General features: G+C 45.4%; 31 non-coding genes and 12 pseudogenes across 31 annotated transcripts; all 43 read left to right on the top strand.

Moving 5' to 3' along the window:
- The first annotated feature begins 23 nt into the window (after nt 1-23).
- On the top strand, nt 24-142 carry LOC148860503 (5S ribosomal RNA; annotated as a pseudogene).
- A 358-nt stretch (nt 143-500) lies between these two features.
- LOC148860502 (5S ribosomal RNA) lies at nt 501-619 on the top strand. The gene has a single exon (XR_016097648.1). It is a non-coding gene; the product is annotated as a 5S ribosomal RNA (ribosomal RNA).
- Nucleotides 620-2,593: 1,974 nt separating this feature from the next.
- Nucleotides 2,594-2,712, top strand: LOC148860501 (5S ribosomal RNA; annotated as a pseudogene).
- Nucleotides 2,713-3,070: 358 nt separating this feature from the next.
- Nucleotides 3,071-3,189, top strand: LOC148860500 (5S ribosomal RNA). The gene has a single exon (XR_016096756.1). It is a non-coding gene; the product is annotated as a 5S ribosomal RNA (ribosomal RNA).
- Nucleotides 3,190-3,548: 359 nt separating this feature from the next.
- LOC148860499 (5S ribosomal RNA) lies at nt 3,549-3,667 on the top strand (annotated as a pseudogene).
- A 359-nt stretch (nt 3,668-4,026) lies between these two features.
- On the top strand, nt 4,027-4,144 carry LOC148860498 (5S ribosomal RNA). The gene has a single exon (XR_016098148.1). It is a non-coding gene; the product is annotated as a 5S ribosomal RNA (ribosomal RNA).
- Nucleotides 4,145-4,503: 359 nt separating this feature from the next.
- Nucleotides 4,504-4,622, top strand: LOC148860497 (5S ribosomal RNA; annotated as a pseudogene).
- A 358-nt stretch (nt 4,623-4,980) lies between these two features.
- LOC148860496 (5S ribosomal RNA) lies at nt 4,981-5,098 on the top strand (annotated as a pseudogene).
- Nucleotides 5,099-5,457: 359 nt separating this feature from the next.
- LOC148860495 (5S ribosomal RNA) lies at nt 5,458-5,576 on the top strand. The gene has a single exon (XR_016097273.1). It is a non-coding gene; the product is annotated as a 5S ribosomal RNA (ribosomal RNA).
- Nucleotides 5,577-5,935: 359 nt separating this feature from the next.
- Nucleotides 5,936-6,054, top strand: LOC148860494 (5S ribosomal RNA; annotated as a pseudogene).
- Nucleotides 6,055-6,413: 359 nt separating this feature from the next.
- LOC148860493 (5S ribosomal RNA) lies at nt 6,414-6,532 on the top strand. The gene has a single exon (XR_016097157.1). It is a non-coding gene; the product is annotated as a 5S ribosomal RNA (ribosomal RNA).
- A 359-nt stretch (nt 6,533-6,891) lies between these two features.
- Nucleotides 6,892-7,010, top strand: LOC148860492 (5S ribosomal RNA). The gene has a single exon (XR_016096814.1). It is a non-coding gene; the product is annotated as a 5S ribosomal RNA (ribosomal RNA).
- Nucleotides 7,011-7,369: 359 nt separating this feature from the next.
- LOC148860491 (5S ribosomal RNA) lies at nt 7,370-7,488 on the top strand (annotated as a pseudogene).
- A 359-nt stretch (nt 7,489-7,847) lies between these two features.
- On the top strand, nt 7,848-7,966 carry LOC148860490 (5S ribosomal RNA). The gene has a single exon (XR_016096534.1). It is a non-coding gene; the product is annotated as a 5S ribosomal RNA (ribosomal RNA).
- Nucleotides 7,967-8,325: 359 nt separating this feature from the next.
- Nucleotides 8,326-8,444, top strand: LOC148860489 (5S ribosomal RNA). Its single transcript, XR_016097687.1, has one exon. It is a non-coding gene; the product is annotated as a 5S ribosomal RNA (ribosomal RNA).
- Nucleotides 8,445-8,802: 358 nt separating this feature from the next.
- On the top strand, nt 8,803-8,920 carry LOC148860488 (5S ribosomal RNA). Its single transcript, XR_016097988.1, has one exon. It is a non-coding gene; the product is annotated as a 5S ribosomal RNA (ribosomal RNA).
- A 359-nt stretch (nt 8,921-9,279) lies between these two features.
- On the top strand, nt 9,280-9,398 carry LOC148860487 (5S ribosomal RNA). The gene has a single exon (XR_016097272.1). It is a non-coding gene; the product is annotated as a 5S ribosomal RNA (ribosomal RNA).
- Nucleotides 9,399-9,757: 359 nt separating this feature from the next.
- LOC148860486 (5S ribosomal RNA) lies at nt 9,758-9,876 on the top strand (annotated as a pseudogene).
- A 358-nt stretch (nt 9,877-10,234) lies between these two features.
- Nucleotides 10,235-10,353, top strand: LOC148860485 (5S ribosomal RNA). Its single transcript, XR_016097508.1, has one exon. It is a non-coding gene; the product is annotated as a 5S ribosomal RNA (ribosomal RNA).
- A 359-nt stretch (nt 10,354-10,712) lies between these two features.
- Nucleotides 10,713-10,831, top strand: LOC148860484 (5S ribosomal RNA). The gene has a single exon (XR_016097517.1). It is a non-coding gene; the product is annotated as a 5S ribosomal RNA (ribosomal RNA).
- Nucleotides 10,832-11,190: 359 nt separating this feature from the next.
- Nucleotides 11,191-11,309, top strand: LOC148860483 (5S ribosomal RNA). The gene has a single exon (XR_016096776.1). It is a non-coding gene; the product is annotated as a 5S ribosomal RNA (ribosomal RNA).
- Nucleotides 11,310-11,668: 359 nt separating this feature from the next.
- On the top strand, nt 11,669-11,786 carry LOC148860482 (5S ribosomal RNA; annotated as a pseudogene).
- Nucleotides 11,787-12,145: 359 nt separating this feature from the next.
- On the top strand, nt 12,146-12,264 carry LOC148860481 (5S ribosomal RNA). Its single transcript, XR_016097686.1, has one exon. It is a non-coding gene; the product is annotated as a 5S ribosomal RNA (ribosomal RNA).
- A 358-nt stretch (nt 12,265-12,622) lies between these two features.
- On the top strand, nt 12,623-12,740 carry LOC148860480 (5S ribosomal RNA). The gene has a single exon (XR_016097987.1). It is a non-coding gene; the product is annotated as a 5S ribosomal RNA (ribosomal RNA).
- Nucleotides 12,741-13,099: 359 nt separating this feature from the next.
- On the top strand, nt 13,100-13,218 carry LOC148860479 (5S ribosomal RNA). The gene has a single exon (XR_016097270.1). It is a non-coding gene; the product is annotated as a 5S ribosomal RNA (ribosomal RNA).
- A 359-nt stretch (nt 13,219-13,577) lies between these two features.
- LOC148860478 (5S ribosomal RNA) lies at nt 13,578-13,696 on the top strand (annotated as a pseudogene).
- A 358-nt stretch (nt 13,697-14,054) lies between these two features.
- Nucleotides 14,055-14,173, top strand: LOC148860477 (5S ribosomal RNA). Its single transcript, XR_016097507.1, has one exon. It is a non-coding gene; the product is annotated as a 5S ribosomal RNA (ribosomal RNA).
- Nucleotides 14,174-14,532: 359 nt separating this feature from the next.
- Nucleotides 14,533-14,651, top strand: LOC148860476 (5S ribosomal RNA). Its single transcript, XR_016097516.1, has one exon. It is a non-coding gene; the product is annotated as a 5S ribosomal RNA (ribosomal RNA).
- A 359-nt stretch (nt 14,652-15,010) lies between these two features.
- Nucleotides 15,011-15,129, top strand: LOC148860475 (5S ribosomal RNA). The gene has a single exon (XR_016097353.1). It is a non-coding gene; the product is annotated as a 5S ribosomal RNA (ribosomal RNA).
- A 359-nt stretch (nt 15,130-15,488) lies between these two features.
- LOC148860474 (5S ribosomal RNA) lies at nt 15,489-15,607 on the top strand. The gene has a single exon (XR_016096533.1). It is a non-coding gene; the product is annotated as a 5S ribosomal RNA (ribosomal RNA).
- Nucleotides 15,608-15,966: 359 nt separating this feature from the next.
- Nucleotides 15,967-16,085, top strand: LOC148860473 (5S ribosomal RNA). The gene has a single exon (XR_016097685.1). It is a non-coding gene; the product is annotated as a 5S ribosomal RNA (ribosomal RNA).
- Nucleotides 16,086-16,443: 358 nt separating this feature from the next.
- LOC148860472 (5S ribosomal RNA) lies at nt 16,444-16,561 on the top strand. Its single transcript, XR_016097986.1, has one exon. It is a non-coding gene; the product is annotated as a 5S ribosomal RNA (ribosomal RNA).
- A 359-nt stretch (nt 16,562-16,920) lies between these two features.
- Nucleotides 16,921-17,039, top strand: LOC148860471 (5S ribosomal RNA). Its single transcript, XR_016097269.1, has one exon. It is a non-coding gene; the product is annotated as a 5S ribosomal RNA (ribosomal RNA).
- A 359-nt stretch (nt 17,040-17,398) lies between these two features.
- Nucleotides 17,399-17,517, top strand: LOC148860470 (5S ribosomal RNA; annotated as a pseudogene).
- A 359-nt stretch (nt 17,518-17,876) lies between these two features.
- LOC148860469 (5S ribosomal RNA) lies at nt 17,877-17,995 on the top strand. Its single transcript, XR_016097760.1, has one exon. It is a non-coding gene; the product is annotated as a 5S ribosomal RNA (ribosomal RNA).
- Nucleotides 17,996-18,354: 359 nt separating this feature from the next.
- LOC148860468 (5S ribosomal RNA) lies at nt 18,355-18,473 on the top strand. The gene has a single exon (XR_016097739.1). It is a non-coding gene; the product is annotated as a 5S ribosomal RNA (ribosomal RNA).
- Nucleotides 18,474-18,832: 359 nt separating this feature from the next.
- Nucleotides 18,833-18,951, top strand: LOC148860467 (5S ribosomal RNA). Its single transcript, XR_016096775.1, has one exon. It is a non-coding gene; the product is annotated as a 5S ribosomal RNA (ribosomal RNA).
- A 359-nt stretch (nt 18,952-19,310) lies between these two features.
- LOC148860466 (5S ribosomal RNA) lies at nt 19,311-19,429 on the top strand. The gene has a single exon (XR_016096532.1). It is a non-coding gene; the product is annotated as a 5S ribosomal RNA (ribosomal RNA).
- A 359-nt stretch (nt 19,430-19,788) lies between these two features.
- On the top strand, nt 19,789-19,906 carry LOC148860465 (5S ribosomal RNA). Its single transcript, XR_016097985.1, has one exon. It is a non-coding gene; the product is annotated as a 5S ribosomal RNA (ribosomal RNA).
- Nucleotides 19,907-20,265: 359 nt separating this feature from the next.
- LOC148860464 (5S ribosomal RNA) lies at nt 20,266-20,384 on the top strand. The gene has a single exon (XR_016097268.1). It is a non-coding gene; the product is annotated as a 5S ribosomal RNA (ribosomal RNA).
- A 359-nt stretch (nt 20,385-20,743) lies between these two features.
- LOC148860463 (5S ribosomal RNA) lies at nt 20,744-20,861 on the top strand (annotated as a pseudogene).
- Nucleotides 20,862-21,219: 358 nt separating this feature from the next.
- On the top strand, nt 21,220-21,337 carry LOC148860462 (5S ribosomal RNA). The gene has a single exon (XR_016097984.1). It is a non-coding gene; the product is annotated as a 5S ribosomal RNA (ribosomal RNA).
- A 359-nt stretch (nt 21,338-21,696) lies between these two features.
- Nucleotides 21,697-21,815, top strand: LOC148860461 (5S ribosomal RNA). Its single transcript, XR_016097267.1, has one exon. It is a non-coding gene; the product is annotated as a 5S ribosomal RNA (ribosomal RNA).
- Nucleotides 21,816-21,993: the final 178 nt, after the last annotated feature.

The following is a 21,993-nucleotide window of genomic DNA, read 5'->3' as shown; positions in this document are numbered from 1 at the left end:
ATTTAAGCGAGCAAGAAGGAAACGGGTGCGTTCATACCAGCAATAATGAACCGGATCCCTTCAGAACATTGAAGTTAAGCGTGCTTGGGCGAGAATAGTACGAAGATTGGTGACCTCTTGGGAACTCCTCGTGTTGCACCCCAATTTTATTAATATTTTATTTTTAATATACTATTTGCAAATTCTATATGTCGTTTCGGTGAGACTACTGGAAACAACGCACCGGATACTCGGACCATTTGCAGCACGATCGTCATTACTGAATAAGAACCGTGCAAAACCGGGCTTTGGGCGTTCGTCATGCATTGTGGGCCCCGTGATATTATTGCATCTATCCGGGGCTGTGGCAGATCTGGAAATGAATAACTCCGCTCACGTGGGAGCTTGTGCACGGTTACCAAGGGAGGAAAATTGCATACACCATTTTTTCAAGTCTGAAAGAATTAATGGTGGGGAGCAAAATAGTGAGTGCATAAACTTTAAGCGAGCAAGAAGCAAATGGGTGCGATCAAACCAGCACTAATGCACCGGATCCCATCAGAACTCCGAAGTTAAGCGTGCTTGGGCGAGAGTAGTATTAGGATGGATGACCTCCTGGGAAGTCTTCGTGTTGCACCCCAATCTTATTAATATTTTATTTTTGATATACTATTTGCAAATTCCATATGTCGTTTCGGCGAGACAACTGGAAACAACGCGCCGAATACTCGGACCATTTGCGGCACGATCGTCATTACTGAATGGGAACGGTTGATGTGTAGCTCATTGTGACACTAGCAAGTGCACTAGCCGTTCAAGTAATAAAGTAGTGAGTGAAGTATCGTTCCCACGAGGATTTAGGAAACAATTACCAATACTAAATTGAATACTTCTTATCTGATCAACAAATAAATCAAAACTCTAATGAAAGCTAAGAAATCCTAATTTAAAATCTATCTAAATCATTGGTCCAATTGCCTTCAATTCAGGTTAGAAGAGTAAGCAGTAAATGTCAATCTCAGAATTCAGCAATCTATCAATTTGGATCATTCGAATGAATCATGATTGAGCCTTGGTTTGGTGAAACCCCAAGGTCATGAACAGCCTCTCTCAAGCGCATGTTCATCCTATGCATGAGTGACGGTTCTTCTATCTCTAGCAAGAATCTAATCCCCATGCATGCATTTCTTCAAACACTTCTAAGGCATCAATTCAAATCTGAATTGATCACCAACTGAATTGTGCAAGTTATCTCTAACCTTGCACTCAATTCAGTTCTTGAATAGTAGATCTGAATTCCTAGAGTCTCTCTCAAGCACTCTAGGAATTCCAAGCTGTAGATTAATTCGCCCAATCTGAAATTTGCAGATCTGAATTCTCTTTCAAGCAATTCAGATCTTGCAATCTCAGATCTGAGAATTCAGATCTGAGTTTTGAAGGTTAGTTGGCCGAATTGATCTGCAATCACACCCTTATTCAAGAAACTTCAAGTACAATGCATGATCATTTGAATGAATCAAAAAGAATTAGATTGCTGAACTGAAATTTTACAAGCTGAAATACATCAAGGAAGAATGGAAACAAGGAGAAAGAAGAAAGAACATATAACTAAGAAACTGAATTCAAATCAAAAGAGAATGAAACTACAAATGATTTATTACAAAAAATCTTTGAATCACAATCCCTCAATTTGAACTCACCTTCTTCTTCTAGCTTGCTTGTCTTGAACTTCCTTCAGCCCTTCTTCTTCTTCTTCCTTGCGCCTAGCCTTCTTCTCTTCTCTTCTCTCAAGGTGGCTGAACCTCTAAGAGTGGGAGAGCCTTTCTCTCAAGCAATTGAACAACTTTCTCCCCTCCTAGAGGCCTCCTTATATAGTTTTTCAAGGGGCTCTTGCCCCTTCTTGAAGCCTCTAGAATGGGGTGTATTACACCCCTCATGAACCTTCTAGAGTGCTCCCTCCTTCTCTTCAAGAAACTCCTAGAAGTTGCCGCCCCTAGCTCCCTTTGGGCTGCTATTTGGGCTACAACTTAGCTTGCTTTTGAGCTCATGTGGGCTACACTCTAGGCTGTTATTTGGGCTAAAAATGGGCCTTCCTTGCTGGGCCGAATTCTCCTCATAGCTAGGCTTTATTTTCTGGGGTTTTCTCAAGGAATTCACTTGCTCTTTTTGGGCCGAAGTGCTCTCTCTTGCTTCCACGACCGGGCTGGACTGAAATTGGTCTTTTTGAACCTTCTTTTCTTGCCTTTTTCCTTCATTCTCTTGGATTGATTATCCCTGAACCTATTCTTAGCATTAAGCTAAATTAAGGCAAAAATTAATAAAACCGGCATAAAAATCCATGCTAAAGTCCTCAAAAATTATAGATAAATTGTAAGTTCATCAACGGTGCAAAACCGGGCTTTTGGCATTCATCGTGCATTGTGGGCCCCATGATAATATTGCATCGATCTGGAGCTGTGGCAGATCTGGAAAAGAATAACTCCGCTCACGTGGGAGCTTGTGCACGGTTACCAAGGGAGGAAAGTTGCATACACCATTTTTTAAAATCTGAAAGAATTAATGGAGGGGAACAAGATAGTGAGTGCATAAAGATTTAAGCGAGCAAGAAGCAAATGGGTGCGTTCATACCAGCACTAATGCACCGGATCCCATCAGAACTTTGAAGTTAAGCGTGCTTGGGCGAGAGTACTACTAAGATTGGTCACCTCTTGGGAAGTCCTCGTGTTGCACCCCAATTTTATTAATATTTTAATTTTGATATACTATTTGCAAATTCCATATGTCGTTTCGGTGAGACAACTGGAAACAATGCGCCGGATACTCGGACCATTTGCGTCACGATCGTCATTACTGAATAGGAACCGTGCAAAACCGGGCTTTGGGCGTTCGTCATGCATTGTGGGCCCCGCGATAGTATTGCAACTGTCCGAGGCTGCGGCAGATCTGGAAATGAATAACTCCGCTCACGTGGGAGCTTGTGCACGGTTACGAAGGGAGATAAGTTGCATACACCATTTTTTGAAGTCTGAAAGAATTAATGGAGCGGAGCAAAATAGTGAGTGCATAAACTTTATGCGAGCAAGAAGCAAATGGGTGCGATCATACCAGCACTAATGCACCGGATCCCATCAGAACTCCGAAGTTAAGCGTGCTTGGGCGAGAGTTGTACTAGGATGGGTGACCTCCTCGGAAGTCCTCGTGTTGCACCCCAATTTTATTAATATTTTATTTTTGATATACTATTTGCAAATTCCATATGTCGTTTCGGCGAGACAACTGGAAATAACGTGCCGGATACTCGGACCATTTGCGGCACAACCGTCATTACTGAATGAGAACGGTGCAAAACCGGTCTTTTGGCATTCGTCGTGCATTGTGGGCCTTGCGATATTACTACATTTATCCGGGGCAGCGACAGATTTAGAAAGGAATAACTCCGCTCACCTGGGAGCTTGTGCACGGTTACCAAGGGAGGAAAGTTGCATACACCGTTTTTTGAAGTCTGAAAGAATTAATGGAGGGGAGCAAGAGAGTGAGTGCATAAAGATTAAAGCGAACAAGAAGCAAACGGGTGTGATCATACCAGCACTAATGCACCGGATCCCATCATAAGTCCAAAGTTAAGCGTGCTTGGGCGAGAGTAGTACTAGGATGGGTGACCTCCTGGGAAGTCCTCGTGTTGCGCCCCAATTTTATTAATATTTTATTTTTGATATACAATTTGCAAATTCCATATGTCGTTTCGGCGAGACAACAGGAAACAACGTGCCGGATACTCGGACCATTTGCGGAACGACCGTCATTACTGAATGGGAACGGTGCAAAACCGGGCTTTTGGCATTCGTCGTGCATTGTGTGCCCCGCGATATTGCTACATTTATCCGGGGCAACGACAGATCTAGAAAGGAATAACTCCACTCACCTGCGAGTTTGTGCACGGTTACCAAGGGAGAAAAGTTGCATACACCGTTTTTTGAAGTCTGAAAGAATTAATGGAGGGGAGCAAGATAGTGAGTGCATAAAGATTAAAGCGAACAAGAAGCAAACGGGAGCGATCATACCAGCACTAATGCACCGGATCCATCAGAACTCCGAAGTTAAGCGTGCTTGGGCGAGAGTAGTACTAGGATGGGTGACCTGCTGGGAAGTCCTCGTGTTGCACCCCAATTTTATTAATATTTTATTTTTGATATATTATTTGCAAATTCCATATGTCATTTCGGCGAGACAACTGGAAACAACGTGCCGGATACTCGGACCCTTGGCGGCACGACCGTCATTACTAAATGGGAACGGTGCAAAACCGGGCTTTTGGCATTCGTCGTGCATTGTGGGCCCCGCGATATTACTACATTTATCCGGGGCAACGACAGATCTATAAAGGAATAACTCCACTCACCTGGGAGCTTGTGCACGGTCACCAAGGGAGGAAAGTTGCATACACCGTTTTTTCAAGTCTGAAAGAATTAATGGAGGGGAGCAAGATAGTGAGTGCATAAAATTTAAAGCGACCAAGAAGCAAACGGGAGCGATCATACCAGCACTAATGCACCGGATCCCATCAGAACTCTGAAGTTAAGCGTGTTTGGGCGAGAGTATTATTAGGATGGGTGACCTCCTGGGAAGTCCTCGTGTTGCACCCCAATTTTATTAATATTTTATTTTTGATATATTATTTGCAAATTCCATATGTCGTTTCGGCGAGACAACTGGAAACAACGCGCCGGATACTCGGACCATTGGCGGCACGACCGTCATTACTAAATGGGAACGGTGCAAAACAGGCTTTCGGCATTCATCGTGCATTGTGGGCCCCGCGATATTACTACATTTATCCGGGGCAACGACAGATCTAGAAAGGAATAACTCCACTCACCAGGGAGCTTGTGCACGGTTACCAAGGGAGAAAAGTTGCATACACCGTTTTTTCAAGTCTGAAAGAATTAATGGAGGGGAGCAAGATAGTGAGTGCATAAAGATTAAAGCGAACAAGAAGCAAACGGGAGCGATCATACCAGCACTAATGCACCGGATCCAATAGAACTCCGAAGTTATGCGTGCTTGGGCGAGAGTAGTACTAGGATGGGTTACCTCCTGGGAAGTCCTCGTGTTGCACCCCAATTTTATTAATATTTTATTTTTGATATATTATTTGCAAATTCCATATGTCGTTTCGGCGAGACAACTGGAAACAACGTGCCGGATACTCGGACCATTTGCGGAACGACTGTCATTACTGAATGGGAACGGTGCAAAACCGGGCTTTTGGCATTCGTCGTGCATTGTGGGCCCCACGATATTACTACATTTATCCGGGGCAGCGACAGATCTACAAAGGAATAACTCCGCTCACCTGGGAGCTTGTGCACGGTAACCAAGGAAGGAAAGTTGAATACACCGTTTTTTCAAATCTGAAAGGATTAACGGAGGGGAGCAAGACAGTGAGAGCATAAAAATTTCTGCGAACAAGATGCAAATGGGTGCGATCATACCAGCATTAATGCACCGGATCCCATCAGAACTTTGAAGTTAAGCGTGCTTGGGCGAGAGCAGTACTAGGATGGGTGACCTCCTGGGAAGTCCCCGTGTTGCACCCCAATTTTATTAATATTTTATTTTTGATATATTATTTGCAAATTCCATATGTCGTTTCGGCGAGACAACTGGAAACAAAGCGCCGGATACTCGGACCATTTGCGGCACGACCGTCATTACTGAATGGGAACGGTGCAAAACCGGGCTTTATGCATTCGTCGTGCATTGTGGGCCCCGCGATATTTCTACATTTATCCGGGGCAGCGACAGATCTAGAATGGAATAACTCCGCTCACCTGGGAGCTTGTGCACGGTTACCAAGGGAGGAAAGTTGCATACACCGTTTTTTCAAGTCTGAAAGAATTAATGGAGGGGAGCAAGATAGTAAGTGCATAAAGATTAAAGCGAACAAGAAGCAAACGGGAGCGATCATACCAGCACTAATGCACCGGATCCTATCAGAACTCTGAAGTTAAGCGTGCTTGGGCGAGAGTAGTATTAGCATGGGTGACCTCCTGGGAAGTCCTCGTGTTGCACCCCAATTTTATTAATATTTTATTTTTGATATATTATTTGCAAATTCCATATGTCGTTTCGGCGAGACAACTGGAAACAACGCGCCGGATACTCGGACCATTGGCGGCACGACCGTCATTACTAAATGGGAACGGTGCAAAACCGGGCTTTTTGCATTCGTCGTGCATTGTGGGCCCCGCGATATTAATACATTTATCCGGGGCAGCGACAGATCTATAAAGGAATAACTCCGCTCACCTGGTAGCTTGTGCACGGTAACCAAGGAAGGAAAGTTGCATACACCGTTTTTTCAAATCTGAAAGGATTAACGGAGGGGAGCAAGACAGTGAGAGCATAAAAATTTCTGCGAACAAGATGCAAATGGGTGCGATCATACCAGCATTAATGCACCGGATCCCATCAGAACTTTGAAGTTAAGCGTGCTTGGGCGAGAGCAGTACTAGGATGGGTGACCTCCTGGGAAGTCCTCGTGTTGCACCCCAATTTTATTAATATTTTATTTTTGATATATTATTTGCAAATTCCATATGTCGTTTCGGCGAGACAACTGGAAACAAAGCGCCGGATACTCGGACCATTTGCGGCACGACCGTCATTACTGAATGGGAACGGTGCAAAACCGGGCTTTATGCATTCGTCGTGCATTGTGGGCCCCGCGATATTACTACATTTATCCGGGGCAGCGACAGATCTAGAATGGAATAACTCCGCTCACCTGGGAGCTTGTGCACGGTTACCAAGGGAGGAAAGTTGCATACACCGTTTTTTCAAATCTGAAGGAATTAATGGAGGGGAGCATGATAGTGAGTGCATAAAGATTAAAGCGAACAAAAAGCAAACTGGTGCGATCATACCAGCACTAATGCACCGGATCCCATCAGAACTCCGAAGTTAAGCGTGCTTGGGCGAGAGTAGTATTAGGATGGGTGACCTCCTGGTAAGTCCTCGTGTTGCACCCCAATTTTATTAATATTTTATTTTTGATATATTATTTGCAAATTCCATATGTCGTTTCGGCGAGACAACTGGAAACAACGCGCCGAATACTCGGACCATTTGCGGAACGACCGTCATTACTGTATGGGAACGGTGCAAAACCGGGCTTTTGGCATTCGTCGTGCATTGTGGGCCCCACGATATTACTACATTTATCCGGGGCAGCGACAGATCTACAAAGGAATAACTCCGCTCACCTGGGAGCTTGTGCACGGTAACCAAGGAAGGAAAGTTGCATACACCGTTTTTTCAAATCTGAAAGGATTAATGGAGGGGAGCAAAACAGTGAGAGCATAAAGATTTCTACGAACAAGATGCAAACGGGTGCGATCATACCAGCATTAATGCACCGCATCCCATCAGAACTCTGAAGTTAAGCGTGCTTGGGCGAGAGCAGTATTAGGATGGGTGACCTCCTGGGAAGTCCTCGTGTTGCACCCCAATTTTATTAATATTTTATTTTTGATATATTATTTGCAAATTCCATGTGTCGTTTCGGCGAGACAACTGGAAACAAAGCGTCGGATACTCGGACCATTTGCGGCACGACCGTCATTACTGAATGGGAACGGTGCAAAACCGGGCTTTATGCATTCGTCGTGCATTGTGGGCCCCGCGATATTACTACATTTATCCGGGGCTGCCACAGATCTAGAATGGAATAACTCCGCTCACCTGGGAGCTTTTCCACGGTTACCAAGGGAGGAAAGTTGCATACACCGTTTGTTCAAGTCTGAAGGAATTAATGGAGGGGAGCAAGATAGTAAGTGCATAAAGATTAAAGCGAACAAAAAGCAAACTGGTGCGATCATACCAGCACTAATGCACCGGATCCCATCAGAACTCCGAAGTTAAGCGTGCTTGGGCGAGAGTAGTACTAGGATGGGTGACCTGCTGGGAAGTCCTCGTGTTGCACCCCAATTTTATTAATATTTTATTTTTGATATATTATTTGCAAATTCCATATGTCGTTTCGGCGAGAGAACTGGAAACAACGTGCCGGATACTCGGACCATTGGCGGCACGACCGTCATTACTAAATGGGAACGGTGCAAAACCGGGCTTTTGGCATTCGTCGTGCATTGTGGGCCCTGCGATATTACTACATTTATCCGGGGCAACGACAGATCTATAAAGGAATAACTCCACTCACCTGGGAGCTTGTGCACGGTTACCAAGGGAGAAAAGTTGCATACACCGTTTTTTCAAGTCTGAAAGAATTAATGGAGGGGAGCAAGATAGTGAGTGCATAAAGATTAAAGCGACCAAGAAGCAAACGGGAGCGATCATACCAGCACTAATGCACCGGATCCCATCAGAACTCTGAAGTTAAGCGTGTTTGGGCGAGAGTAGTATTAGGATGGGTGACCTCCTGGGAAGTCCTCGTGTTGCACCCCAATTTTATTAATATTTTATTTTTGATATATTATTTGCAAATTCCATATGTCGTTTCGGCTAGACAACTGGTAACAACGCGCCGGATACTCGGACCATTGGCGGCACGACCGTCATTACTAAATGGGAACGGTGCAAAACAGGCTTTCGGCATTCGTCGTGCATTGTGGGCCCCGCGATATTACTACATTTATCCGGGGCAACGACAGATCTAGAAAGGAACAACTCCACTCACCTTGGAGCTTGTGCACGGTTACCAAGGGAGAAAAGTTGCATACACCGTTTTTTCAAGTCTGAAAGAATTAATGGAGGGGAGCAAGATAGTGAGTGCATAAAGATTAAAGCGAACAAGAAGCAAACGGGAGCGATCATACCAGCACTAATGCACCGGATCCATCAGAACTCCGAAGTTAAGCGTGCTTGGGCGAGAGTAGTACTAGGATGGGTTACCTCCTGGGAAGTCCTCGTGTTGCACCCCAATTTTATTAATATTTTATTTTTGATATATTATTTGCAAATTCCATATGTCGTTTCGGCGAGACAACTGGAAACAACGTGCCGGATACTCGGACCATTTGTGGCACGACCGTCATTACTGAATGGGAACGGTGCAAAACCGGTCTTTTGGCATTCGTCGTGCATTGTGGGCCCCACGATATTACTAAATTTATCCGGGGCAGCGACAGATCTACAAAGGAATAACTCCGCTCACCTGGGAGCTTGTGCACGGTAACCAAGGAAGGAAAATTGAATACACCGTTTTTTCAAATCTGAAAGGATTAACGGAGGGGAGCAAGACAGTGAGAGCATAAAAATTTCTGCGAACAAGATGCAAACGGGTGCGATCATACCAGCATTAATGCACCGGATCCCATCAGAACTTTGAAGTTAAGCGTGCTTGGGCGAGAGCAGTACTAGGATGGGTGACCTCCTGGGAAGTCCCCGTGTTGCACCCCAATTTTATTAATATTTTATTTTTGATATATTATTTGCAAATTCCATATGTCGTTTCGGCGAGACAACTGGAAACAAAGCGCCGGATACTCGGACCATTTGCGGCACGACCGTCATTACTGAATGGGAACGGTGCAAAACCGGGCTTTATGCATTCGTCGTGCATTGTGGGCCCCGCGATATTACTACATTTATCCGGGGCAGCGACAGATCTAGAATGGAATAACTCCGCTCACCTGAGAGCTTGTGCACGGTTACCAAGGGAGGAAAGTTGCATACACCGTTTTTTCAAGTCTGAAAGAATTAATGGAGGGGAGCAAGATAGTGAGTGCATAAAGATTAAAGCGAACAAGAAGCAAACGGGAGCGATCATACCAGCACTAATGCACCGGATCCTATCAGAACTCTGAAATTAAGCGTGCTTGGGCGAGAGTAGTATTAGGATGGGTGACCTCCTGGGAAGTCCTCTTGTTTCACCACAATTTTATTAATATTTTATTTTTGATATATTATTTGCAAATTCCATATGTCGTTTCGGCGAGACAACTGAAACAACGCGCCGGATACTCGGACCATTGGCGGCACGACCGTCATTACTAAATGGGAACGGTGCAAAACCGGGCTTTTTGCATTCGTCGTGCATTGTGGGCCCCGCGATATTAATACATTTATCCGAGGCAGCGACAGATCTATAAAGGAATAACTCCGCTCACCTGGTAGCTTGTGCACGGTAACCAAGGAAGGAAAGTTGCATACACCGTTTTTTCAAATCTGAAAGGATTAACGGAGGGGAGCAAGACAGTGAGAGCATAAAAATTTCTGCGAACAAGATGCAAATGGGTGCGATCATACCAGCATTAATGCACCGGATCCCATCAGAACTTTGAAGTTAAGCGTGCTTGGGCGAGAGCAGTACTAGGATGGGTGACCTCCTGGGAAGTCCTTGTGTTGCACCCCAATTTTATTAATATTTTATTTTTGATATATTATTTGCAAATTCCATATGTCGTTTCGGCGAGACAACTGGAAACAAAGCGCCGGATACTCGGACCATTTGCGGCACGACCGTCATTACTGAATGAGAACGGTGCAAAACCGGGCTTTATGCATTCGTCGTGCATTGTGGGCCCCGCGATATTACTACATTTATCCGGGGCAGCGACAGATCTAGAATGGAATAACTCCGCTCACCTGGGAGCTTGTGCACGGTTACCAAGGGAGGAAAGTTGCATACACCGTTTTTTCAAATCTGAAGGAATTAATGGAGGGGAGCATGATAGTGAGTGCATAAAGATTAAAGCGAACAAAAAGCAAACTGGTGCGACCATACCAGAACTAATGCACCGGATCCCATCAGAACTCCGAAGTTAAGCGTGCTTGGGCGAGAGTAGTACTAGGATGGGTGACCTCCTGGTAAGTCCTCGTGTTGCACCCCAATTTTATTAATATTTTATTTTTGATAAATTATTTGCAAATTCCATATGTCGTTTCGGCGAGACAACTGGAAACAACGCGCCGAATACTCGGACCATTTGCGGAACGACCGTCATTACTGTATGGGAACGGTGCAAAACCGGGCTTTTGGCATTCGTCGTGCATTGTGGTCCCCACGATATTACTACATTTATCCGGGGCAGCGACAGATCTACAAAGGAATAACTCCGCTCACCTGGGAGCTTGTGCACGGTAACCAAGGAAGGAAAGTTTCATACACCGTTTTTTCAAATCTGAAAGGATTAATGGAGGGGAGCAAAACAGTGAGAGCAAAAAGATTTCTGCGAACAAGATGCAAACGGGTGCGATCATACCAGCACTAATGCACCGGATCCCATCAGAACTCTGAAGTTAAGCGTGCTTGGGCGAGAGCAGTATTAGGATGGGTGACCTCCTGGGAAGTCCTCGTGTTGCACCCCTATTTTATTAATATTTCATTTTTGATATATTATTTGCAAATTCCATGTGTCGTTTCGGCGAGACAACTGGAAACAAAGCGCCGGATACTCGGACCATTTGCGGCACGACCGTCATTACTGAATGGGAACGGTGCAAAACCGTGCTTTATGCATTCGTCGTGCATTGTGGGCCCCGCGATATTACTACATTTATCCGGGGCTGCGACAGATCTAGAAAGGAATAACTCCGCTCACCTGGGAGCTTGTGCACGGTTACCAAGGGAGGAAAGTTGCATACACCGTTTGTTCAAGTCTGAAGGAATTAATGGAGGGGAGCAAGATAGTAAGTGCATAAAGATTAAAGCGAACAAAAAGCAAACTGGTGCGATCATACCACACTAATGCACCGGATCCCATCAGAACTCCGAAGTTAAGCGTGCTTGGGCGAGAGTAGTACTAGGATGGGTGACCTGCTGGGAAGTCCTCGTGTTGCACCCCAATTTTATTAATATTTTATTTTTGATATATTATTTGCAAATTCCATATGTCGTTTCGGCGAGACAACTGGAAACAACGTGCCGGATACTCGGACCATTGGCGGCACGACCGTCATTACTAAATGGGAACGGTGCAAAACCGGGCTTTTGGCATTCGTCGTGCATTGTGGGCCCTGCGATATTACTACATTTATCCGGGGCAACGACAGATCTATATAGGAATAACTCCACTCACCTAGGAGCTTGTGCACGGTTACCAAGGGAGAAAAGTTGCATACACCGTTTTTTCAAGTCTGAAAGAATTAATGGAGGGGAGCAAGATAGTGAGTGCATAAAGATTAAAGCGACCAAGAAGCAAACGGGAGCGATCATACCAGCACTAATGCACCGGATCCCATCAGAACTCTGAAGTTAAGCGTGTTTGGGCGAGAGTAGTATTAGGATGGGTGACCTCCTGGGAAGTCCTCGTGTTGCACCCCAATTTTATTAATATTTTATTTTTGATATATTATTTGCAAATTCCATATGTCGTTTCGGCTAGACAACTGGAAACAACGCGCCGGATACTCGGACCATTGGCGGCACGACCGTCATTACTAAATGGGAACGGTGCAAAACAGGCTTTCGGCATTCGTCGTGCATTGTGGGCCCCGCGATATTACTACATTTATCCGGGGCAATGACAGATCTAGAAAGGAACAACTCCACTCACCTGGGAGCTTGTGCACGGTTACCAAGGGAGAAAAGTTGCATACACCGTTTTTTCAAGTCTGAAAGAATTAATGGAGGGGAGCAAGATAGTGAGTGCATAAAGATTAAAGCGAACAAGAAGCACACGGGAGCGATCATACCAGCACTAATGCACCGGATCCATCAGAACTCCGAAGTTAAGCGTGCTTGGGCGAGAGTAGTACTAGGATGGGTTACCTCCTGGGAAGTCCTCGTGTTGCACCCCAATTTTATTAATATTTTATTTTTGATATTTTATTTGCAAATTCCATATGTCGTTTCGGCGAGACAACTGGAAACAACGTGCCGGATACTCGGACCATTTGCGGCACGACCGTCATTACTGAATGGGAACGGTGCAAAACCGGTCTTTTGGCATTCGTCGTGCATTGTGGGCCCCACGATATTACTAAATTTATCCGGGGCAGCGACAGATCTACAAAGGAATAACTCCGCTCACCTGGGAGCTTGTGCACGGTAACCAAGGAAGGAAAATTGAATACACCGTTTTTTCAAATCTGAAAGGATTAACGGAGGGGAGCAAGACAGTGAGAGCATAAAAATTTCTGCGAACAAGATGCAAACGGGTGCGATCATACCAGCATTAATGCACCGGATCCCATCAGAACTTTGAAGTTAAGCGTGCTTGGGCGAGAGCAGTACTAGGATGGGTGACCTCCTGGGAAGTCCCCGTGTTGCACCCCAATTTTATTAATATTTTATTTTTGATATATTATTTGCAAATTCCATATGTCGTTTCGGCGAGACAACTGGAAACAAAGCGCCGGATACTCGGACCATTTGCGGCACGACCGTCATTACTGAATGGGAACGGTGCAAAACCGGGCTTTATGCATTCGTCGTGCATTGTGGGCCCCGCGATATTACTACATTTATCCGGGGCAGCGACAGATCTAGAATGGAATAACTCCGCTCACCTGGGAGCTTGTGCACGGTTACCAAGGGAGGAAAGTTGCATACACCGTTTTTTCAAGTCTGAAAGAATTAATGGAGGGGAGCAAGATAGTGAGTGCATAAAGATTAAAGCGAACAAGAAGCAAACGGGGGCGATCATACCAGCACTAATGCACCGGATCCTATCAGAACTCTGAAATTAAGCGTGCTTGGGCGAGAGTAGTATTAGGATGGGTGACCTCCTGGGAAGTCCTCTTGTTTCACCCCAATTTTATTAATATTTTATTTTTGATATATTATTTGCAAATTCCATATGTCGTTTCGGCGAGACAACTGAAACAACGCGCCGGATACTCGGACCATTGGCGGCACGACCGTCATTACTAAATGGGAACGGTGCAAAACCGGGCTTTTTGCATTCGTCGTGCATTGTGGGCCCCGCGATATTAATACATTTATCCGAGGCAGCGACAGATCTATAAAGGAATAACTCCGCTCACCTGGTAGCTTGTGCACGGTAACCAAGGAAGGAAAGTTGCATACACCGTTTTTTCAAATCTGAAAGGATTAACGGAGGGGAGCAAGACAGTGAGAGCATAAAAATTTCTGCGAACAAGATGCAAATGGGTGCGATCATACCAGCATTAATGCACCGGATCCCATCAGAACTTTGAAGTTAAGCGTGCTTGGGCGAGAGCAGTACTAGGATGGGTGACCTCCTGGGAAGTCCTTGTGTTGCACCCCAATTTTATTAATATTTTATTTTTGATATATTATTTGCAAATTCCATATGTCGTTTCGGCGAGACAACTGGAAACAAAGCGCCGGATACTCGGACCATTTGCGGCACGACCGTCATTACTGAATGGGAACGGTGCAAAACCGGGCTTTATGCATTCGTCGTGCATTGTGGGCCCCGCGATATTACTACATTTATCCGGGGCAGCGACAGATCTAGAATGGAATAACTCCGCTCACCTGGGAGCTTGTGCACGGTTACCAAGGGAGGAAAGTTGCATACACCGTTTTTTCAAATCTGAAGGAATTAATGGAGGGGAGCATGATAGTGAGTGCATAAAGATTAAAGCGAACAAAAAGGAAACTGGTGCGACCATACCAGAACTAATGCACCGGATCCCATCAGAACTCCGAAGTTAAGCGTGCTTGGGCGAGAGTAGTACTAGGATGGGTGACCTCCTGGTAAGTCCTCGTGTTGCACCCCAATTTTATTAATATTTTATTTTTGATAAATTATTTGCAAATTCCATATGTCGTTTCGGCGAGACAACTGGAAACAACGCGCCGAATACTCGGACCATTTGCGGAACGACCGTCATTACTGTATGGGAACGGTGCAAAACCGGGCTTTTGGCATTCGTCGTGCATTGTGGTCCCCACGATATTACTACATTTATCCGGGGCAGCGACAGATCTACAAAGGAATAACTCCGCTCACCTGGGAGCTTGTGCACGGTAACCAAGGAAGGAAAGTTGCATACACCGTTTTTTCAAATCTGAAAGGATTAATGGAGGGGAGCAAAACAGTGAGAGCAAAAAGATTTCTGCGAACAAGATGCAAACGGGTGCGATCATACCAGCACTAATGCACCGGATCCCATCAGAACTCTGAAGTTAAGCGTGCTTGGGCGAGAGCAGTATTAGGATGGATGACCTCCTGGGAAGTCCTCGTGTTGCACCCCTATTTTATTAATATTTCATTTTTGATATATTATTTGCAAATTCCATGTGTCGTTTCGGCGAGACAACTGGAAACAAAGCGCCGGATACTCGGACCATTTGCGGCACGACCGTCATTACTGAATGGGAACGGTGCAAAACCGTGCTTTATGCATTCGTCGTGCATTGTCGGCCCCGCGATATTACTACATTTATCCGGGGCTGCGACAGATCTAGAAAGGAATAACTCCGCTCACCTGGTAGCTTGTGCACGGTTACCAAGGGAGGAAAGTTGCATACACCGTTTGTTCAAGTCTGAAGGAATTAATGGAGGGGAGCAAGATAGTAAGTGCATAAAGATTAAAGCGAACAAAAAGCAAACTGGTGCGATCATACCAGCACTAATGCACCGGATCCCATCAGAACTCCGAAGTTAAGCGTGCTTGGGCGAGAGTAGTACTAGGATGGGTGACCTGCTGGGAAGTCCTCGTGTTGCACCCCAATTTTATTAATATTTTATTTTTGATATATTATTTGCAAATTCCATATGTCGTTTCGGCGAGACAACTGGAAACAACGTGCCGGATACTAGGACCATTGGCGGCACGACCGTCATTACTAAATGGGAACGGTGCAAAACCGGGCTTTTGGCATTCGTCGTGCATTGTGGGCTCTGCGATATTACTACATTTATCCAGGGCAACGACAGATCTATAAAGGAATAACTCAACTCACCTAGGAGCTTGTGCACGGTTAGCAAGGGAGAAAAGTTGCATACACCGTTTTTTCAAGTCTGAAAGAATTAATGGAGGGGAGCAAGATAGTGAGTGCATAAAGATTAAAGCGACCAAGAAGCAAACGGGAGCGATCATACCAGCACTAATGCACCGGATCCCATCAGAACTCTGAAGTTAAGCGTGTTTGGGCGAGAGTAGTATTAGGATGGGTGACCTCCTGGGAAGTCCTCGTGTTGCACCCCAATTTTATTAATATTTTATTTTTGATATATTATTTGCAAATTCCATATGTCGTTTCGGCTAGACAACTGGAAACAACGCGCCGGATACTCGGACCATTGGCGGCACGACCGTCATTACTAAATGGGAACGGTGCAAAACAGGCCTTCGGCATTCGTCGTGCATTGTGGGCCCCGCGATATTACTACATTTATCCGGGGCAACGACAGATCTAGAAAGGAACAACTCCACTCACCTGGGAGCTTGTGCACGGTTACCAAGGGAGAAAAGTTGCATACACCGTTTTTTCAAGTTTGAAAGAATTAATGGAGGGGAGCAAGATAGTGAGTGCATAAAGATTAAAGCGAACAAGAAGCACACGGGAGCGATCATACCAGCACTAATGCACCGGATCCATCAGAACTCCGAAGTTAAGCGTGCTTGGGCGAGAGTAGTACTAGGATGGGTTACCTCCTGGGAAGTCCTCGTGTTGCACCCCAATTTTATTAATATTTTATTTTTGATATATTATTTACAAATTCCATATGTCGTTTCGGCGAGACAACTGGAAACAACGTGCCGGATACTCGGACCATTTGCGGCACGACCGTCATTACTGAATGGGAACGGTGCAAAACCGGTCTTTTGGCATTCGTCGTGCATTGTGGGCCCCACGATATTACTACATTTATCCGGGGCAGCGACAGATCTACAAAGGAATAACTCCGCTCACCTGGGAGCTTGTGCACGGTAACCAAGGAAGGAAAATTGAATACACCGTTTTTTCAAATCTGAAAGGATTAACGGAGGGGAGCAAGACAGTGAAAGCATAAAAATTTCTGCGAACAATATGCAAACGGGTGCGATCATACCAGCATTAATGCACCGGATCCCATCAGAACTTTGAAGTTAAGCGTGCTTGGGCGAGAGCAGTACTAGGATGGGTGACCTCCTGGGAAGTCCCCGTGTTGCACCCCAATTTTATTAATATTTTATTTTTGATATATTATTTGCAAATTCCATATGTCGTTTCGGCGAGACAACTGGAAACAAAGCGCCGGATACTCGGACCATTTGCGGCACGACCGTCATTACTGAATGGGAACGGTGCAAAACCGGGCTTTATGCATTCGTCGTGCATTGTGGGCCCCGCGATATTACTACATTTATCCGGGGCAGCGACAGATCTAGAATGGAATAACTCCGCTCACCTGGGAGCTTGTGCACGGTTACCAAGGGAGGAAAGTTGCATACACCGTTTTTTCAAGTCTGAAAGAATTAATGGAGGGGAGCAAGATAGTGAGTGCATAAAGATTAAAGCGAACAAGAAGCAAACGGGAGCGATCATACCAGCACTAATGCACCGGATCTTATCAGAACTCTGAAGTTAAGCGTGCTTGGGCGAGATTAGTATTAGGATGGGTGACCTCCTGGGAAGTCCTCTCGTTTCACCCCAATTTTATTAATATTTTATTTTTGATATATTATTTGCAAATTCCATATGTCGTTTCGGCGAGACAACTGGAAACAACGCGCCGGATACTCGGACCATTGGCGGCACGACCGTCATTACTAAATGGGAACGGTGCAAAACCGGGCTTTTTGCATTCGTCGTGCATTGTGGGCCCCGCGATATTAATACATTTATCCGGGGCAGCGACAGATCTATAAAGGAATAACTCCGCTCACCTGGTAGCTTGTGCACGGTAACCAAGGAAGGAAAGTTGCATACACCGTTTTTTCAAATCTGAAAGGATTAACGGAGGGGAGCAAGACAGTGAGAGCATAAAAATTTCTGCGAACAAGATGCAAACGGTTGCGATCATACCAGCATTAATGCACCGGATCCCATCAGAACTTTGAAGTTAAGCGTGCTTGGGCGAGAGCAGTACTAGGATGGGTGACCTCCTGGGAAGTCCTCGTGTTGCACCCCAATTTTATTAATATTTTATTTTTGATATATTATTTGCAAATTCCATATGTCGTTTCGGCGAGACAACTGGAAACAAAGCGCCGGATACTCGGACCATTTGCGGCACGACCGTCATTACTGAATGGGAACGGTGCAAAACCGGGCTTTATGCATTCGTCGTGCATTGTGGGCCCCGCGATATTACTACATTTATCCGGGGCAGCGACAGATCTAGAATGGAATAACTCCGCTCACCTGGGAGCTTGTGCACGGTTACCAAGGGAGGAAAGTTGCATACACCGTTTTTTCAAATCTGAAGGAATTAATGGAGGGGAGCATGATAGTGAGTGCATAAAGATTAAAGCGAACAAAAAGCAAACTGGTGCGATCATACCAGCACTAATGCACCGGATCCCATCAGAACTCCGAAGTTAAGCGTGCTTGGGCGAGAGTAGTACAAGGATGGGTGACCTCCTGGTAAGTCCTCGTGTTGCACCCCAATTTTATTAATATTTTATTTTTGATATATTATTTGCAAATTCCATATGTCGTTTCGGCGAGACAACTGGAAACAACGCGCCGAATACTCGGACCATTTGCGGAACGACCGTCATTACTGTATGGGAACGGTGCAAAACCGGGCTTTTGGCATTCGTCGTGCATTGTGGGCCCCACGATATTACTACATTTATCCGGGGCAGCGACAGATCTACAAAGGAATAACTCCGCTCACCTGGGAGCTTGTGCACGGTAACCAAGGAAGGAAAGTTGCATACACCGTTTTTTCAAATCTGAAAGGATTAATGGAGGGGAGCAAAACAGTGAGAGCATAAAGATTTCTGCGAACAAGATGCAAACGGGTGCGATCATACCAGCACTAATGCACCGGATCCCATCAGAACTCTGAAGTTAAGCGTGCTTGGGCGAGAGCAGTATTAGGATGGGTGACCTCCTGGGAAGTCCTCGTGTTGCACCCCAATTTTATTAATATTTCATTTTTGATATATTATTTGCAAATTCCATGTGTCGTTTCGGCGAGACAACTGGAAACAAAGCGCCGGATACTCGGACCATTTGCGGCACGACCGTCATTACTGAATGGGAACGGTGCAAAACCGGGCTTTATGCATTCGTCGTGCATCGTGGGCCCCGCGATATTACTACATTTATCCGGGGCTGCGACAGATCTAGAAAGGAATAACTCCGCTCACCTGGGAGCTTGTGCACGGTTACCAAGGGAGGAAAGTTGCATACACCGTTTGTTCAAGTCTGAAGGAATTAATGGAGGGGAGCAAGATAGTAAGTGCATAAAGATTAAAGCGAACAAAAAGCAAACTGGTGCGATCATACCAGCACTAATGCACCGGATCCCATCAGAACTCCGAAGTTAAGCGTGCTTGGGCGAGAGTAGTACTAGGATGGGTGACCTGCTGGGAAGTCCTCGTGTTGCACCCCAATTTTATTAATATTTTATTTTTGATATATTATTTGCAAATTCCATATGTCGTTTCGGCGAGACAACTGGAAACAACGTGCCGGATACTCGGACCATTGGCGGCACGACCGTCATTACTAAATGGGAACGGTGCAAAACCGGGCTTTTGGCATTCGTCGTGCATTGTGGGCCCTGCGATATTACAACATTTATCCGGGGCAACGACAGATCTATAAAGGAATAACTCCACTCACCTGGGAGTTTGTGCACGGTTACCAAGGGAGAAAAGTTGCATACACCGTTTTTTCAAGTCTGAAAGAATTAATGGAGGGGAGCAAGATAGTGAGTGCATAAAGATTAAAGCGAACAAGAAGCAAACGGGAGCGATCATACCAGCACTAATGCACCGGATCCATCAGAACTCCGAAGTTAAGCGTGCTTGGGCGAGAGTAGTACTAGGATGGGTTACCTCCTGGGAAGTCCTCGTGTTGCACCCCAATTTTATTAATATTTTATTTTTGATATATTATTTGCAAATTCCATATGTCGTTTCGGCGAGACAACTGGAAACAACGTGCCGGATACTCGGACCATTTGCGGCACGACCGTCATTACTGAATGGGAACGGTGCAAAACCGGTCTTTTGGCATTCGTCGTGCATTGTGGGCCCCACGATATTACTACATTTATCCGGGGCAGCGACAGATCTACAAAGGAATAACTCCGCTCACCTGGGAGCTTGTGCACGGTAACCAAGGAAGGAAAATTGAATACACCGTTTTTTCAAATCTGAAAGGATTAACGGAGGGGAGCAAGACAGTGAGAGCATAAAAATTTCTGCGAACAAGATGCAAACGGGTGCGATCATACCAGCATTAATGCACCGGATCCCATCAGAACTTTGAAGTTAAGCGTGCTTGGGCGAGAGCAGTACTAGGATGGGTGACCTCCTGGGAAGTCCCCGTGTTGCACCCCAATTTTATTAATATTTTATTTTTGATATATTATTTGCAAATTCCATATGTCTTTTCGGCGAGACAACTGGAAACAAAGCGCCGGATACTCGGACCATTTGCGGCACGACCGTCATTACTGAATGGGAACGGTGCAAAACCGGGCTTTATGCATTCGTCGTGCATTGTGGGCCCCGCGATATTACTACATTTATCCGGGGCAGCGACAGATCTAGAATGGAATAACTCCGCTCACCAGGGAGCTTGTGCACGGTTACCAAGGGAGGAAAGTTGCATACACCGTTTTTTCAAGTCTGAATGAATTAATGGAGGGGAGCAAGATAGTGAGTGCATAAAGATTAAAGCGACCAAGAAGCAAACGGGAGCGATCATACCAGCACTAATGCACCGGATCCATCAGAACTCCGAAGTTAAGCGTGTTTGGGCGAGAGTAGTACTAGGATGGGTTACCTCCTGGGAAGTCCTCGTGTTGCACCCCAATTTTATTAATATTTTATTTTTGATATATTATTTGCAAATTCCATATGTCGTTTCGGCTAGACAACTGGAAACAACGCGCCGGATACTCGGACCATTGGCGGCACGACCGTCATTACTAAATGGGAACGGTGCAAAACAGGCCTTCGGCATTCGTCGTGCATTGTGGTCCCCGCGATATTACTACATTTATCCGGGGCAACGACAGATCTAGAAAGGAACAACTCCACTCACCTGGGAGCTTGTGCACGGTTACCAAGGGAGAAAAGTTGCATACACCATTTTTTCAAGTTTGAAAGAATTAATGGAGGGGAGCAAGATAGTGAGTGCATAAAGATTAAAGCGAACAAGAAGCACACGGGAGCGATCATACCAGCACTAATGCACCGGATCCATCAGAACTCCGAAGTTAAGCGTGCTTGGGCGAGAGTAGTACTAGGATGGGTTACCTCCTGGGAAGTCCTCGTGTTGCACCCCAATTTTATTAATATTTTATTTTTGATATATTATTTACAAATTCCATATGTCGTTTCGGCGAGACAACTGGAAACAACGTGCCGGATACTCGGACCATTTGCGGCACGACCGTCATTACTGAATGGGAACGGTGCAAAACCGGTCTTTTGGCATTCGTCGTGCATTGTGGGCCCCACGATATTACTACATTTATCCGGGGCAGCGACAGATCTACAAAGGAATATCTCCGCTCACCTGGGAGCTTGTGCACGGTAACCAAGGAAGGAAAATTGAATACACCGTTTTTTCAAATCTAAAAGGATTAACGGAGGGGAGCAAGACAGTGAAAGCATAAAAATTTCTGCGAACAATATGCAAACGGGTGCGATCATACCAGCATTAATGCACCGGATCCCATCAGAACTTTGAAGTTAAGCGTGCTTGGGCGAGAGCAGTACTAGGATGGGTGACCTCCTGGGAAGTCCCCGTGTTGCACCCCAATTTTATTAATATTTTATTTTTGATATATTATTTGCAAATTCCATATGTCGTTTCGGCGAGACAACTGGAAACAAAGCGCCGGATACTCGGACCATTTGCGGCACGACCGTCATTACTGAATGGGAACGGTGCAAAACCGGGCTTTATGCATTCGTCGTGCATTGTGGGCCCCGCGA

This window comes from Nelumbo lutea, chromosome 4 (genome assembly GCF_056320005.1).
Source record: "Nelumbo lutea isolate HS-2025 chromosome 4, American lotus-T2T, whole genome shotgun sequence".
In the NCBI taxonomy this organism is placed as follows: Eukaryota; Viridiplantae; Streptophyta; class Magnoliopsida; order Proteales; family Nelumbonaceae; genus Nelumbo; species Nelumbo lutea.
Note: the sequence above shows the minus strand (reverse complement) of the source record. Positions and strands in the feature narration are given on the sequence as shown.